The following is an 18,110-nucleotide window of genomic DNA, read 5'->3' as shown; positions in this document are numbered from 1 at the left end:
TATGAGCAAAGTGAGGTTAGATGGTCCTTTTCATCCCCAAGAGCTATGAATCATCCTTTGCTGGTGCTTTGGTAAACTGTAAATGTGAAAATCCACTTTGAATGAAGGTCAGCAGCTTATTCAGTTTGAATTCCTGATGTTCACATTAGTAGTTTCAAAGCAAGTAAGTCAAAATTTGCCTTCCTAAATATAGCAGTTTCACTTCAGAATTACAATTTTCAATATATTTTCATTAATTTTGTGTTACACAACACAGTTGGATCATTTTTTTTCTAAAAGGAAAAATAAGCATCCCAACAACATAACATGAGGTTTTGGAAAGTAGATATTGATTTTGTAATTTTTGACATTTGTTTATAGAAACAACGTTCTGGTAATTATTTATTAAAACAGGTAGATTAGAAAGAAAAAAAGCACAGTTGCTTTTAAAAGCTAATGGAATAAACTTTTTTTAGAACCCTCCAAAAGTTTGGGTCATTATTTTTGTATGTGGCATCTCTATACATTCTTATAAATATTCATATTACTCCTATATTATGAATAAAATGGGCTAAATGCACCACCTTAATTGGACTAGTGGAAATAACAAGTTATTTCCATCCTTTGAATGTCTTTGGCAAATTTCCATTTTGTCAACATAATTAAGATATATTAATATTAATCTGGTAAGTACTGTAACTTTACATAGTGGAAAAATAAAATAAAATGTACCATGAGAACATTTTTCAATATCAGTTTCAATTTTAATACTTTATATTTTTGTGAAAAGTTATAAAAATGTGTTATTAGTTTATTACCCCATTAAGAAAACAATGCAGCAACAGATGCTTGTTACCCCGATTTTCTCAGTCTGTTTATGGGGATGTTTTATCAAAATGGGTCTTTTAAAAGTTATAAAGATGTAATACTCTCCTAAATTAGGTCATAAATGCCTAATGTGGAAAACTAATACATTTTATTATTTTTCAAGTATGGGTTTATGTATATTAAAATATGCAGCTGTTAGGAAGTCTGGAGTGTGTATAACAGAAACATATTGCATTACAAGATGTTAGTGTCTCTCTGAGTATGTACATTCTTTATGCACATGCCCACACGAGTTTTTGGCACATAGAAGAAACTACATTAACATTTTGGCTCAGTATTATTTTATAATATACACTATTATTTTATTAATAGATGTAAATGCTGAATATACTGAGCACATACATGCATTTTTACTGTGATAAAAAATCCAAATCCTGACAACAGCCACATACACAAATTGAGGAGGTGGATCTAAAATTCAGGTATGAAAAACTTTCAGTTCCAACATCAGCAATTGTGTGCTGTGTTTCTGCACAAATGGTAGGAATTCCTGTACAAGGAGCAGTAACAAGATTATGTCTTTGTTTAAACCTCATTTTTTCTTCATGCTAATCATGCTGGAATGGATTTGTAATAGCAGAGGAGGAGGAGAAATTCAAGCACCTGCTTTTTGAAGGCAGTGTAGTGACCATGGCTGCTTTAGGGAATCACAGAATCCCAGAACTGTTCTGGTTGGAGGCAGCACAGTAGATCATCTACTCCAAACTCCCTGATCAAGCAAAACTACCCAGAGCACAGGGCACAGGATTGTGTCCAGAGGGTTCTGGAATATCCCCAGTGACGAGACCCCACTCCCTCTCTGGACAATCTGCTCAGTGCTCTGTCCCTGCACAGAAAATTTCTTCCTCCTGTCCAGGTGGAACTCACTGGGACCAGTCCCTGCCCGTTCCTCTGGTGCCATTGCTGGTCCCAGAGCAGAGCCTGGGCCCTGCTCTGACCCTCCCTGCTCACAGGGACACCCAGGGCTGAGGGCTCCTCTCAGCTGTGCCTCCTCTGGAGGCTGAACAGCCCCAGCTCCCTCAGCCTTTCCTCACCAGGGAGATGCTCCAGTGCCTCCATCATCTTTGTCACCCTCTGCTGAATCCATTCCAGGAGCTCCATTTCTCTTTTGTCCTGAGGAGCCCAGAAATGGTACCACCAGAAGGATTTTCCCAACCTAAATGATTTTGTGATTTTGTGATTTGCAAAATTTCCTGTATTTGATGTGGATAGACCACTTGTCAAGGATGTTGCTGAACTTCAGACTCCATGTCTCCATTGATGGAAGCCTTTAATGGTCACAAAAATGTGCATAAAGTGTAGCCCAAATGTGTGGCAGTGAGGGGAGTGAATTAATTGAGATCTCTTTCACACACACACACACCCCTCCCTGAATAATTTCTCTATATAGGGAATTCTATTTATGTGTTATTTTGGTATATAAGGGAGACTGTTTTGCATAGTTTTTTTATGTTTTATTCTAATTATTGTGGCATTGTCTGGCCATTTGTCTGAGTGGGCACATCCCACAGCAACCTGCTCACCTGGGATCAGACAATTTCTAGAAGGGCCTTCCAGCCCCAGTGAGTCTGAGTTTCACAGTGCTGTTGGGTGCCTATTTAGGGATTGTGCAAATTCAGGTTTTCTGTCTTATCACCATTCCCTGGATTCAAGACCTGCATTCCAAAGGCTTTATTGATGTACCCATTATAGTCAAAATTGTACTGTGTCATATTTGTCTCCCTTCTAACCACGTTAGGAATTGCACATGAAGCCTGCATGTCATGTAGTTTTAATTAATCTAATTGGCTCCAGTAGCTGTGCTGCCAGCCACCAAAGTGTTGATAGGACTTCTCCGGAAGCTCAGCCAGTCTGTCATCATCTGGTCTCAAAATGTACTAAAGATGGTCCTCCCCCTCCAGAACTGTAGGTTTTTATAAGCCTGAAATTTGAACCAATGTGCTAGAGGCTAAATTTGCTGTCATATTCTACTTTTCAAGTTACTGGAGTGTCCTGGATGTCATTCATGTTTATGAAGTAGATTCTATAGAGGCAGCCCAAAATATACCATGATTTCAATAGCAGGGATCCATGGGCAGCAAGGAGTTTAGCTGGCCCTTTTGCATGAGTTTGTGCTTCAGAAAAGGTCAGTCAGAAAGTAGCCTTTACAAAACTAACAGCTACAGGTATGTTTTTATTAGAGTGTTTCATAGGAAAACAAGCCTTTACAAAACTAAAATGGAGATGTGTTTTTCTGAGAGGGTTTCATACGAAGTTGTTATTCCTGGTGGCAAGATAGGCCTGTTTTTGCCCTAAAACCCGATAATGTATCTTATGGACTGTGCCTTGTTGAGGCGCTTTCTTAATTTAGCACCGACTCAAAGTGTTCATAACAAAGTGGAGCAAGCCCTGGTAAACAGCTATTTTATGGCTTCAAGGTTATTTTTTGAGATACGATTTCCGGGATTAAATATTTCAGGACCAATTTGGTTATCTGCTTGTCGCTTCTTTCTAAGCCAAACTAAAAGGTTTTAACACTTAGCTGTGCACTTTTCTGGGCAGAGTGTTCATTAATGAAACATAGCTTTTGTGTCTGCCCTTCCCAGAAAAATGGCTTAAAAATTTTTTTAAATTATAATAATGACTCATTTATTACTATTACTGCCACTATCACTATTGCTATTATTATTATTAATGATTCTGTCTGAACATTGTTTTTCTCTGCTGCAAAGCCAGGTTAATGTTGTCCCTTTACACTCTACTAATGCCAGTGCTTGGACTGGCAGAGGAGAACGCTGCAAATGGGACTTTAAGGTGTGTTGTTTATCCTGCAAAGGCACAAGACACATCCCCAGCTGGTGCAGAGAGGAGTGTTCCAGACTGGACCAGGCTGCAGGGCCACCCAGCTGCTGTCACCCAGCAGGGGCCCTGGTGGCTGTGGCTGTACCAGATGTCTCCTAGTGTAGGAGGGTATCTCATGCTGCAACTCATTTAAATCTTACATATGTCTATAAATACAACAATATTTGGTGATTGGTGAGTATTGTGGGATGCACTTGCAGAGGATGCAGTCCAGTGCCTCAGCTTGAATATACTGTGGTGGTGGGGTCTAAGCAAGTCACAAGAATGGTTCTCTGAATCCTCATTATCGCCTCAGATTTTATAAATTTAATGATTTTTTCATCCTACATATGAATGAAAGGTGTTTGCTTTACTGAATTGTTCGCTTTCCAGTTTGTAAGGAGTTTAAATTCAGAACAGTTCATACTCTGGGACCTAAATTCCTCCTGTTTGTAAAAATAGATCAGTGCAGTCTTGTTTCCATGAGGAACTCCTGTCTTTAAGGTGCAGCAGGCTGGAAGGGCTGTTTCTAAAATCTAGAATTACAGAGTAATGTAATGGTTTGGGTTCGAAGGGACTTTAAAGACCATTTCATTCCAAACCCCTGCCATGGCAGGGACACCGTCCCCTATCCCAAATTGCTCCAAGCCCCATCCAACCTGGCCTTGAACATTCCAGGGGATGGGGCAGCCACAACTTCTCTGGGCAACCTGTGCCAGAGCCTCACCATCCTCACAGGGGAGGAATTCTCTCTCATGCCTAAACTAAACCTGCCCTCTGTCAGTCATTGAAAAAGCAGGAACTACAATTCCAGGCATTTCCATTAACAGTCTGATTTGCTGACAACTGGCTTGAAATTTAAAGGAAAACAGTAATAATGTATCATTTGAGGAAAGTGTTCATGATTAGCCAGTCTTTTTTTCAGCAACCTCAACTTCATGGGGTTAACAGGGTTCAAATAACATCTATAACCAAATAAATTTGGGAGTTTCATGTGGTTAAAATAAAGAAGTTCAGATTTTCCATAAAAAGGAAAATTCAGGCATGTAGGAGAGGGTACTTTCAGATCTGCATATCCTTTCTAAACGAGATGTTTTTCAGCACTGACTTTAAGTGGAGGGGAGTGATTTAGCTCGGACTGAGAGATGTCTATGGTCAAAACTGAAAAAAAGTTAATTTATATCAATGCACATTAAATAAGTGAAAAATATTTTGGAATGTCTTAATTTTATTTGATATAGAAGATGATGTTAGAGAGCAATGTAAGATGTTAGTGAGAGAATGGCTAGATACAGTATAATTTTTTTTTTTTATGAAGCCTAAAATACTTATAATGCAAGTTATTTTTATATTTAAAATACTATTTTCTGATTTTTTGTTTAATAGCTCAGTGATTTGAAAAGTGAATTTGGTATCTGTTCTAGCTCTGCATTTCCTTACCAATTTTATAATCCTATTTTGTTAATTATATGAATATATTTTCTTTATTTCAATTGCAGTTATAGGAGCTCTCACTTATAAAAATTAGTAAAAATAATTTTAGGTAAAAGCTGATTTTTTTCTGTTGGGCTTTTCTATTTCATGTTAGTAGTGGTTGTTGAAAACTCTACACAGACAGAATATTTTGTTTCTAAGTATTTTGTATGGATTATTTTTAGTTTTTTAATGTAATGTTATTACATCCTAGGCCTTTAAACAAGTTATGTATCAAGAATTAGACAGAATAATAGATAAAAATTAGATAGTATGTTTATAGGAATTTAATTGTTATGGATTGACAGATATTTACTTGCATGGCAACTACCCAAATATAGAAAAATGTGGTATTTGAAAATCCATGGTACTCTTGGTGATTTCTCTCATTTGTTGTCACATTTGTTAAAATCACACCCCAAGGCCTTTAGCTACAACCTGAAGCCTCACTGAGCTGATCAGAGTCTGAATGCAACTCTCATCTGAGGTGTGTGATGTGGGTTAAAAGGAGAAATATTTGGTTGGAGCTGTCAAGGACAGTGATGGAGAGGGAGGCTCAGGCAGAAGAGAGGAGTGAGCATTCTGAAGAGAGGTGTAAGCACTATTGATACACATGTCCCTTGCTAAAGCCAGCACAGAAACTTCCTAAAAATAGATAAGTAGAAGAAGACTGAATTATTGTAGACCCTAGGGGAAAAAAAAAATCAAAGAAGCAAGTTTTTTAAAGGGAAATCCTAAAGTGATGACAAGAAGTGGATGGTGAGGGGGGGAGAGGAGACAGTCACAGCTGCTAAAGGAGGCTGGCATTTAAGGATGAATACTCATAGAATAGTTTTTGGGGGAAGGAACCTTTAAAGGTTATCTACTCCAAACTTCTGCAATGAGCAGGGACACCTTCCCCTGTATCAGGTTGCTCTGAGCCCTTTTACTCCTGACCCTGGGTGTTTACAGGGGTGGATCATCCACAATCTTTCTGTACAACCTGTGACATTGTTTTATTACCTTCATTGTGAAAAACTTCTGCCATATACCTATATCTAACTTCTGTCTTATCTCTAAATCAACCCTCTTTTGCTTTAAAATAAATGGATAAGTTTGTTTTGTTTTATCACTTGTCCTATCACAACAGGCTCTCATAAAGTTTGTTCCATATATAACTGACCATATCCAAAGCAGCTGAATACTGTGAATAAAACTTGCTAAATACACAGCCCAACTTTTGGGTTTTATACACATAAGTATGGCATTGTGTAATAGCTGTAATACAATCCAGATCATTTTCAAGGGATTATTGCACATCTCAGGTATTTCAACTCATCCAGGCTTTTGGCTTCGTGCCTTAAAATGCTACCAGAGACATGTTATAATTGTCCAGAAATGCCTTATCTGTTGTGAATTACAGCTTAAATAAAAATATTCAGTACATTACACATATACTCAAAATAGATTATTTAACCAGGTTATGTGATGTGCATGTTTCAAAAGGAAAAAAAAAATCTAAATATGGAGTTCAATATGCTCTTCCACAATCCAGAGAGAGACTGTGCCACTCATCCAGAATAGCTCCTAAAAGTCCTTGGTAGCTTGCAATGTCATTTGCTTGTGTTTAGTGATCTTACTATCATGATCTTAGACTTTTCTCTCTTCTCCCTTCTTTTTGGATTTGATTATTCAGCATAATGTTACATCCTAGAAGTGCCTCTTATGCTTTGAAACACTCAAATATGGGATGTGAATATTACAGTGAAGTGTAAAGAATGTCACTTAGCATTTAAGACTGAACAGAGGAAATAGAAGAATAAATAATGACTAAAAGTCTACCTTCATCACTGTGATTTTTTTTCTAATTTATGCTTCCCAGGAAAAGGTTTTCCTGTAACAGAACTCTATCTGATCTAAATATTCATGTATTAAACTTTCTCGGTGATAGGATTAAATAATTAATACAAAGATGCAAGGTGTCTGGAACATCTCTTATGAGGAGAGACTGCAGGAGCTGGGTCTGATTGGTTTGGAAAACAAAAGACTTAGAGGGATCTCAGCAATCCATATAAATATCTCCAAGAAGGGTGTCAGAGGGTGGTGCCAGACTATTTTCAGTGGTGCCCAGTAACAGGATGGGGAGCAATTGCCATGAAGTGAAACACAAGAAGTTTATCTTCCAACCTGAGGAAGAATTTCTTTCCATTGAGGGCAGCAGAGTACTGGGATGGCTGCCCGGGGAGGTTGTGGAGTGTCCCTTTGGAAACATTCCAAACACACCTGGACAAGTTCCTGTGTCACCTGCTCCAGGTGACCCTGCCTTGGCAGTGGTGTTGGACTGGATGATCTCCAGAGGTTCCTTCCATCCCTAACAACTCTAATTTTTTTTCCCTGCCTTCTCTTACATGAAAGATGAAATAATAGATCCCTGTTTACCTTCTCTTTAACTTTTAGTGCTATTCCCTCTAGACTCTGCCCTGCTGGGCTCTTCTCTGTCTCATCCTGATGAACAGCTCTCTTAGCCCAATATTTTTGTTATTGCTGTCCTTATCAGCCCTGATAGTTTGCTCTGACTCAAGTAGAGCATTCCCCGCTAGACAGGCCAAAGGAGTAGCCAGCAGCTGGGCACACCTTCTGTTGTTTCTTTTTCCTCAGCTGCCTTGTTTTTGTCAGATAAAATTGTAAGCAAAAAGCAAATTACAGTGTTTTCTGATATGAATTGTAATATTATGTCTTCTGCCTTGTAGGCACTTGAGCCCAAGCTGGCTGGCTGCCCATCCTGAGGCACAAGGACACTGCTTTCCTGGGAGGCCGTGGCAGATAAAGCCCTTAGCTTTTCTGGAAATGAAGGCTATTTTTTGCCCATCATTAGTGAAACAAGACCTTATCAGCATAGAAACACAGCCTGAATGGCAACACAAAGATCCCTGTTTTGCCTCACATTCGACTCCCGCACCAAAACATATTTCTAGTATGGCTATGAAAATAAAGCTTTAAAGGCAGAAAGTCTGCTGGTTGGCACTGTGATTATTAGCTACTCAATTAGGACACTTCTCCAGCTATCTGGGCTGAAGTTTTTCAGAGGAGCTGATTGCATAAATCTATGGCTTTGCCAGGAGATGAACTGTGTTTGTGTTCTCTGATATACTCAGGCTAAGAAACATGGCATTACCCATGTTCATATTCTTCCATTTTCTTATTCTCCAAAATAGGATGTCCATCTCCAGGCTGCCTTTTGAGAATGGCTTCTGGCCTCCAAATACCTCTGAACTGTGTCCTGGCTTTGAAAAATGGTAGTTGCATTCCTGGGGCTAGTAAAGTGGTTTAAGTGTAAAGGGCTTTTTTGAGGGTCCAGGAATATTCCCTGAGACTGTTTGAACTTGAGGTCAAGTCTTAATATGTTGACTGCTCTAAAGCCAAAGTCTTAAACCCTGGCCCTCAGAGAAGCCATAGACATGGTTTCATGGGGTTGCCACATGCTGTTTGAGCTATGAAAAAAGGTACCTTTGCCTCAGTGGCTTTATGGGGTCAATTCTATTTTATAAATAAGTTGTTCTTAACTACTGAAATACAGAAATTCCAGTTGTATTAAAGAACTGACATGTCAGGTCCTCTTCAACAGCATTCAGTATCTAATTCATCTTGTTACATAGAATCACAGAATTGTTGATGTTGGAAAAAGCTTTAAGATCATCAAATCAACTGTCCACCTACCAGCATGACCATTTTCAACATTAAACCATGTCCTCACAAGCCATAGCCAGACATTTTTGAAGGCTTCCAGGGATGGTAACTGCATCACTTCCCTGAGCAGCCTCTTCCACAACCCTTTCTGTGAAGAGTTGTTTTTTAGTATCTAAACTTCTCCTGGCACAACTTGAGTCCATTTCCACGTGATGCTTATTGATAATAGTGGTGATAATAATTACTGCACACTGCAGACGTCAGGGCTGCTTAACTCAGGGTTGTCTGAACTGCAGATGTTGATGAAACTTTTTTTTTTTTTCCATTTTGCTTTCCTGTAAGAACACCTTTTGTCTCCTTTAATTTCATTAAAGGCCAGGTTGATGGGGCCTTGAGCAACTTGATCTAGTGGAAGGTGTCTATGTCCATGGCAGAGGATAGAAATAGATGACCTTTAAGGTCCCTCCCAACCCAAAGCATTCTGTGATTGCGTGAGTGGGAGGATTGATGGCAAACCGTGCTTTGAGATCCTCTGATCAAACACTGTGTGGCTGCAAGGGATGTTCTTGTGTGCCCCAGTACAGTTTCAATATTTGTTATATGTTCCTGATGACCAGAGGCCTGCTCCAAAGCTCCTGTTGGCTTTTGGTCCAGGCACTGGATATCTCTTGTGTGGACTGGTAATGTTTTCACACAGTCCTTCTGGGGTCTTGGTACCTACAGTGAAGTCACAGCACTTGCTGTTTGACATCAAAGCCTGTCCCTGTGAGAATGAGCATAATGGGGAAATAATGACCTCATTGTGTGTGTACACAAGGAAAAGAGAAGGCAAGTTATGAAGCAGAACCACTTTCATTTGTGCAGCAGTGTTTTAATAACCAGCAGATTTTGGGGAAAGGGATGGAAAAATAGTAAAAAGATAAATGGACTTATGTTTCAAAGTTGAGATTTTTAAAACAAGTACAGAAGTTCATTTTGACATATTAAAATAGAAAAATACCCTCAATTTTTAGGCAGGATCCTGAGAGAGCTGTCAGGATTCCCAGTCGATGCTTGTCGTGATATTTTCTTTTTTCTTTTCCCCCCAGTCCTTCCATGGTACTACTAATATGAGCCTCCTAGCTGCACACTTGGAGCAGCCCAGTGTGATAGCTTTACCACAAAGGGCTTCTGTGTATTCCAGGAGTCAGGATATAGCACTCTTCTAACAGAAAATGCCCTGTAATGAAGGTGAAGCTCAGACATTATTTATTCCAAATACAGGATCTTTCCATCTGCGAGTTTATAGAGGCTGAGGAATTGTTGAATTTGGAGATTTGCAAATAGAAATTACAAGCTCGACTCTGAAAATATTCCCTCCTGGAAAACAAGTCCTATTCCCTCTTGTGAGCATTATCCTCATGCAGCATTAGATTGGTACAGAAGGAATTTTGAAGGTGGACAGTTTTGCTCATAAAGACACGGCACCATCTGCTCCTGGAACGAAGCAGTTGATCCCGAGCTCGGGTACATGGAGAGAACAGACCATCACTTGTGCAGAATTATGTGGAATATTTTTTGTGTATTTCTTCACCAGGTCTACTTTTTAGGCTGCAGCAGGTTAAAGTTAGAGCTGTGCAAATTTTGAGAAGTCTACATCCAAATTAAGGCTGGCTCACTTCCAGAAATGGCTGGAACTGGCAAATTTAAATCATTTTCAAGTTGGAGCTGGGTTTTTTCTAGGTTTTATGTCATCACTTATGAGTTAAAACTGAGGAAAAACCTGGCTTGTGACCGATTTAACCTCTTTTTTCCTCCTGCCTTGGTCTAGAGTATTTTTTCTGTATGTGTGACTTATTTGTTGAGAACTAACCACTGATGGGATTATACAGTGTGTCAAGTCTTTGGAATTGCCCTTCTAATAAAGCAGGGGATTTTTTAAAGCTTTTATTTTGAACCTTTACAGAGCATCAGTTGCTGACATATCTAATGGTTCTTAAAAGATTTTCTTAAAAATAAGTTATTTTTCCACTCTATATTTTTATGCAATTCAGATATTGAATCAAAATTTTAAAATCAACTGGCATTATCAACACCTTGGGACACGGCACTTCTGCTTCAGTAATGAATTAAAAGTTTATTGTAGTTTTTCTGAACTATTTGCGTGGTATGAGGATAATTTATATACATGAGTTTACAGGTGAGATCACTCTTAAGCCCTAAATCAGTGCATGACTTTGTCTCTGCCCATGACAGAGTGACTGGAATGAGATGATCTTTAAGGTCCTTTCCAATCCAAACCATTCTGTGATTTATGCATGTGGATGGTTATGAATGTGGATTGTTATTCTGAAGTGATCTGAGAAGCTCTGGAGAAGGTGCTGTGATCATATCATGGGAATCTGAGGAAACAGTTTACTTCAGTTAGAACTTGACCTTTTGAAGAGCTGTCCAAACATTTACTCACTCTCACAACACCCTCATGAAGTAGAGGATAAATATTATCTCAATTTTATGGACAAGAAGGTGAGCACCAAGAGAGTCTGGATTAAAACTTAGGAATTTGTAGCATGAAGTTGCTTGCTTAATCCATTAGACCATGGTGTTTGGTTTGTCAATTGTCCTGTGCTTTATAAACTGGACAAAACCTTTAAAATACCAACTAGTTTAGATAGGCAGGGTTTTACTTCTCCTTGCATAAAAATGAGATGAAGCCATGATCATAGTCAGACCTGGGGATTTTTTTCCATGTTTGTCTGAAAGTGCTCTCAAAGGTGGTTATGTACTCAGAAAACCTTCTGGAGGAAAAGCAGCTCAGAAAAAAAAAAAAATTAAAAAAAAAGGGATGGTATTTCCCTGTTAAAATAAGTTGATCTTCTCTTTAACCTGAGTTTATTGAAGCACACTGTTAGGAAGAAATGCTGTACCTGTAATTATCTTGGTGAATGGTGCTACCAAATTTGCATACAATGAATTCACATTTGGTTTATGCAGAGTAGAATTTATAAAGCATTTTTTTCATCTGTGCCAAGTCCTTGGGATGTTTCCTGTCACCCACCCATTGCAACAAGGCTGAAAAGCACTGTAGAAATGACAAAGGCTGCCATCATCATCTCTTTCAAACTGCCATGGAACTGAAATGATACAGGACAAGAGGGCAAATGTTGAGAACTGGAAAAACAGAAAAACAGAGCAGCATGAAATGTCAAACCACATTTTTAAGGCGCTTTTTACTATATTTCCATAAATGCATGAGGGAATTATGTTGCGAATACTTGAAACTGTTTATTTTCATTTTTGGCTTGATTTTCTAGCATTGAAAAAACCATGTCTAATGATCTTGAGTATTCTTAAAGAAAAAAATTATATTTTACATAATGGTTTGCATGTGTGAGTTCCCTCTGGCAGGAGGGGTATAATTAGCCTGTCGTCTCTCAGAGAAGAGACTATCTGTCTTAAAGATGCAACAGTGAGTCTTGGCTGCTAGAGCTAGGAGCAGAACATTGTGATTTTGTTAAAAGATAAACATTATCCCTTTTCACTTATTCATCTTTGTCCTCTTCCTGCTTCTTTGACTTGAAGTTAGCCTGGAGAGGCAAAGGACAACTGAGCACAAACAGTTTCTTCCTTCCTCATTCAGCAAGGCATAGCGAAAGATCTTGGCTTCTTGACATCAATAACATTGCTTCAACTCAACTTGGAACTGTTTGGGCAACCTTTCAAAAATAAAAAGGTACAATAAAAGGGTACTGAACTTCCTGTTTTAGTCATAAAGAAGCAGATTCAGCTAATGCACACTTTCCTTTGGAATTGTCTGTATACTGCCTGGGAGACTCATAGAATCATTTCCATTGGAAAAGACTCCCAAAATAATTGAGACCAACCAGGAGCCCAACACTGTCAGTTCATCACTAAACCGTGTTCCTCAGTGCCACATCTGCACGTTTTTTTAAATATGTCCAGGGATGGTCACTCCACCACAGCCCTGGGCAGCCTCTTCCAGTGCTTTGTGCTTTCCATGATGAAATTTTTCCTAATGTCCAAGCTAAATCTCCCCTGGTGCAACTCGAGGCCATTTCCTTTTGTCCTGTCACTTACTACCTGGGAGAAGACCCCAACCCTCACCTGGCTCCACTCTCCTGTCAGAGAGTTGTAGAGTCAGGTCCTCCCTGAGCCTCCTTTTCTCTAGCCTGAGTCCCCCCAGCTTCCTCAGCTGCTCCTCATCAGACCTGTGCTCCAGACCCTTCCCCAGTGAGTGGAGGATGTGGAATATTATTCCTTTGCACAACATTATTGTAGCTATTAAAAGACAATCAGCCAGAGTAGGGTGGTGGCAGACAGTGTTGTGTGTTTCAGCCTTTTGTGGTCTCGTTACTAAAGGAGAATAATTTTGGTAGAAAGTCTTTGCTGCTTTTGGGTATCCATGTGTGTCCTTGTTCAGAGGAGGTGGAATGAGCGAACGAAAACTCAAAACCACCACAGAGTCAGAAAAATGTAACTGGTTTGAGCTGGCATAGATGTGCTGGTGTGTGTTAACTCTTGGTATTATCGTGCCTGAGGTTTTATTTCCAGCATTAACAAAGAAAGCTGTAATACAGGAGATGATCACACATGGCATCCTTCCAGGCCAACTGGTTGCATTAGCAGGGCCTGGTTAAGAAGGTGAGGTTTCCAGTGGCAACAGGAGTATATTGAATTTCATTTTGAAGACTGCCATTACACGTGCCAGTCCATCAGACAATGTGTTGATCTGCTGGTGAAAATGTAACTGCAGTTGCAGGGACATTTCTCCATGGGTAACGATGTGTGGATCAGGATCCCTCAATGTCCCCGTTGTCAAATTCAAATTCATTGATTTGTGCCACATCCATTTACTCCTGAGCTTTCTTTGTAATCCTTCTGCTGCTGCTGTCCTTCCGCCTCTCTTCTATTTTGTGTAATTAGTCTGAACAGTATAATTTTCTTTTCTTATTCCATGCAACCTTTATTCTCAACCCCTCTTGCTTTCCTGATACTTTTCTTTGCCAAATAGTCAGAGATTTCTCTCAGTTCTTAGTTCCTATGTAAGCTATAATTTTACTCTATTATGAGTGAGCGCTGCTACTGCAGGCCTGGAACTGATTACTGTTTGCATATATCCAGCATCACCAGCCAAAGAGTCAAAGACCAAAGAGACTTCTCGGAACCTTACAAGGATTTCAAAATCACCTTGTTATTTCTATTCCCCATTTTGTTGGGAATTTCTTTTTTCTTTCAATTGTATTAGTATTCAAAGGCCAAGTTTATATTTTGAAAAGTAGTTATAGATGTTAATTATCTTCACAGACAGTCCAAAATATAAAATCTCATTTTAAATTAGCACCTATTTCCTGTCCTGGATATCCCAAGAAGTTGTTGATTAGATCACTATGAACTCTATTTGCACTTTTCTGAAGTGTATTTCAGACCTGGGGATTGACAAACCTTTGCTGGAAGTCTGAAAGCAAAGCTTTTGTGTGTTTTATCTTGGTACTTGGACCTAGCTGGAACAAGTACTTTCATGTTTTTGGAATATTTCAATGCCATGTTTCTTCATTCCAGAAAGGAGAAATCCCAAAAATAAAAGAAATTAGAAAGAAATCAGTCATTTGGAAAGTTAAAAATATTAGAAGAAAATGTAAGTTTTTTTAATAAAGCTAATGAGAGGTTGTGCTCTTCTGAAAATGCAAGCTGAAATTTCTATTGATTTCCTTTATAGAAGTTATATGCTATTATTGTGTTCTTAAAAGATGGGATAATTAGGAATTGAGATATAAAAGGAGTCATACTGGCCAATCTGATACCTCTTCTGCCTTTCAACTCTTGCGAAGGAATACTTACAGGAATTGTGATTTGAAAAATGGAGAAAACTGTGGTGAGCTAAGACTTACTTCTGCTGTGCCAATCACTTCCCTCAAGAGCTCCATAATAAATCTTGGTTTGCCATGGTCAATCATGCATTGGCTTTTATACTCTCTCCAGGATGTTTCATCAACAAAAAAAAATATTTTGAAGGCTGTTGATTTGTCCATCTTCGTGCTGCTCTTAGATCGTTTCTTGGTAGTTTCTGCCCCACGCAGGAAAACTTATTGCTGACAATAGCAGACTGCTGGTCTGGCAGCCACAAAAAACAACTTCTTTAAATGGTCTTGTGTGGAATTGCATGTCTCATTTTAAATCTTCCTTAGTATAAAGTGCTTAATTGGCCTGTGTCTCTGGACTGGGCAAATGGATGCAAATTCTGAAGATGTTACTTTGTTCTTCCCGTGGAGAGTATATTGAAGGTCATTGACTGGTAACAAAGAGTTAGAACAACTAGCCAAATTATATCTAAAATATTGTGGAATAGTCATTTCTGAATTGTGAATTCTGTGATTTATTAGGTCAGATTTGTTGTTCTCTTTCTATGTCAGTGTCTCCCATTATCTTTTCCTGGTGGTCCTCCTAGAACTCCTTAGTTTTTTACTTGATATTTTCAGGATGATACAGGTGAATTTGTCTTCAATATTTGTTATTTTCTAGAAGTAAGGATACCACTGGAAAAATAAAAAGAAACTCTGTTTACTATAGTACCTTTTGATCACTGCCATTGTTCTTCAGATTATGGATTAATACCCAGCTATTGTTCAGCAAAATCAATTCCACCAATTACTGTTCTTTTGAAATTATGTGCTAAATCTTGATTTTCTATTCTCTGCTGCTACTGACATGAGGCTCCTTAAAATTGAGAGGAATTAGACTGTGACTGCTTTTGGAATTTTAGGAATCAGGCTGTGACTGAGTGATCTGATCTAGTGGAAAGTATCCTTGCCTATGGCAGAGGGGTTGGAACTTTAAGGTAATTTCCAACCCAAATCAGTCTTTGATTCCATGATTCCATGCTTTTACCAACAGTACAAATAGGAGCAGATGTGTAGAAGATAAATAGTTGGTGCTCACCCTCCATGCACTCAATGAACATTTCAGTGGGGTTTAGTTTCAGTCTAGCACTAGGTCCAATCTGGCCTCATTGACTGCATGCCTATTTGAATTGCATCTTTTGATTTGCTTTTACCCAAAAAAAAGACCAGGTAGCATGCTCTGAAATCATTCTACAGTACAAAATGATGTGCAGTAAGTGAGGATGAATGGAAGATTTGTTTCAAAAGCAGACCCATGATCCAAACTAAAATATTCCCACAGATGGATCCTTTTGTACTTTATTCAGACATCTCAGTAAATCCAGTATTGGGCTCATCTGGATCAGCTGGTACTTAAATATTTCTGTGCATGTGGCAAGAATGCTTCTTAGCATCCCACTTGGACAGGCTCTTTTCACATTAATGTCACCATTATTATGGAGACAGTTGTAATTGCTGTTCTTGCAACTTGTATTTATGTAGAAAAATAATACCAGAGAAATTCAACTTAGAAATAAGGCACAAGCCTTATTAACAGTGGAACAAAGTACCAAGTGAAGTTCTGCATTGTCTCGTTCTTGATGACTCCAAGTGGAGGTCAAATGAATTTCTGGAAAATATGCTTTTGTTAAACTGGTTATTGGCCTAAAATAAGGGCAACTGGCTGAAATTTTGTGGTCTGTGGTATGTGGGAGGTCAGACTAGATGATCTAATTTTCCCTTCTGACTTTAAACAGTATGAACTGAATGTGAGCAATTCCCCTGATTACAGGACACTTCTGGCCTTTGAAATCTGCAGGATCTGTCAGTTACCAGTAAAGAACATTTGCTATTTTGCCATCAAAGCAAGGAATTAACTTTAGGATATCACATTGTTGTATCATGCTTTATGATGTGTATAAGCAAGAAAAAAATTGCCCCTGACCTATAGCATGATTTAGATTAGGCCAATGGTGTATTGTAAACTTAGCCTTTGGTATTGCTTATCACAACTGAGATTCAAAATCAGAGTTGAAACAGGACTTGGTTTTAGAGTTTCAGTGCCAGGAAGGTTAACGGGATATTGACAGCTTTAGGAATGAAATGTCAGGGAGGAAATTAGAGCAAACATGCATCATGAGCCAGCACACAGCATGGCTGGTTTCAATCGAGGCGGCAGATCCTCTGTTGTAACGCCCCCACTAATAGTGGCGTTATCACTGCTTCCAGATGGCCTCAACAGACACACAGAGCTCTTCAGGGACCTATAATTTATCCTGATCCCTTCCTCCTCTGGATTCACCCAGAAGGAAGGCAAGTGGGGCCACAGCCAACCCCAACTGTTTTCTTTTTTTCTTCTTTTTTTTTTTTTTTTTTTTTTTTTTTTTTTTTTTTTGCCAGGAAGTGTGGGGTGGGGCAGGATCACATCTGGGGGTCCCTGGAGCCCACCAACAGTGACTGCTCTGAGTCTTGATGGAATGGGTACATCCACAGCTCATCTTAGCCACTCCCTTCTGATTTCACTGTGTCACTTGTATTGGGCTGGTCCATGCCCCAAATCAGAAGGCAAATTACAGCTCCTTTACCCTGCTTTTAGATCCTCAATCAGCTCACCCCGCAATCAGCCCCTTCATTTTCTTCTTTTTATTGTTAAATCAACAAGCAACCCAGTCTAGTGGAAGGTGTCCCTGCCCATGGCAAGGAGTTGGAACGAGATCATCTTTAAGGTCCTTTCTAACCCAAACCATTCAGTGATTCTATGATTTTATTATCTAAGTGCATGTGCATTCTCAATGAGTTTTACTCAACCACTGAAAAAAATATCATTTTATCACAGATAAAAACTTAGAAAAGTAAAAAATGAGAGATGCTTCTAACTGTATTCTTGATAAAGCATGTTCCTTGAAAAAATTGATAAGCTGTGTTAGTCTTCATGGTAAATATGGATTCAAACACATTTGAGAAGTTGATAAATACACTGTGTCTCCTAAAGAAGAAAACTGCAGCAAAATTAGTACTTTTGTACTAATATGAATATGCAATACTGTGAAAAGTAATGTCTCAAAATACACTGAGGTGATGCAAGGTTATTTTCAGAAAGCTCAGATCTTAATGTTTCTCAAAAGTAGGAGATACAGATGGCAATTCTAAAAAATTTCCTCTTCACAAAATGCATGAAGAACTTTTGCACTTCTCAGTTTATATCTCTGGGTTACGTCATCAAACATATATGTTTAAAAAGGTACCTACTTTTCACATTTAAGTGGATAAAAAAAGAACAGCATGCATTACCAGTCTATTTCTTTGCCACATCCGTCTTACACATTTTGGAGGAAGAAATGGGAAAAGAAAGAAGGATCCAGTTGCTGCTAAGCTCTGTTTGGTTTTCAACTGTTTGGGTATTTCCAA

At 38.8% G+C, this 18,110-nt stretch overlaps 1 protein-coding gene across 7 annotated transcripts in view; it reads left to right on the top strand.

Moving 5' to 3' along the window:
• Window positions 1-18,110, top strand: part of SUPT3H (SPT3 homolog, SAGA and STAGA complex component) — a 260,596-nt gene that overhangs the window by 225,107 nt on the left and 17,379 nt on the right. For 2 of the 7 annotated variants that reach the window (XM_085576231.1, XM_085576232.1), the window contains exon 11: window positions 1-18,110. This exon is cut by the window's left edge and continues 14,119 nt beyond it; it is cut by the window's right edge and continues 13,582 nt beyond it. The exons of the other annotated variants lie outside the window; for them this stretch is intronic. The gene's annotated coding sequence lies outside the window, so the exon portion shown is untranslated. 7 annotated transcript variants of the gene reach the window in all.

Source organism: Lonchura striata, chromosome 3 (genome assembly GCF_050655825.1).
Source record: "Lonchura striata isolate lonStrDom1 chromosome 3, ASM5065582v1, whole genome shotgun sequence".
In the NCBI taxonomy this organism is placed as follows: domain Eukaryota; kingdom Metazoa; phylum Chordata; class Aves; order Passeriformes; family Estrildidae; genus Lonchura; species Lonchura striata.
The sequence above is the reverse complement of the archived record's forward strand: the minus strand, read 5'-3'. Positions and strand labels throughout refer to the sequence as shown.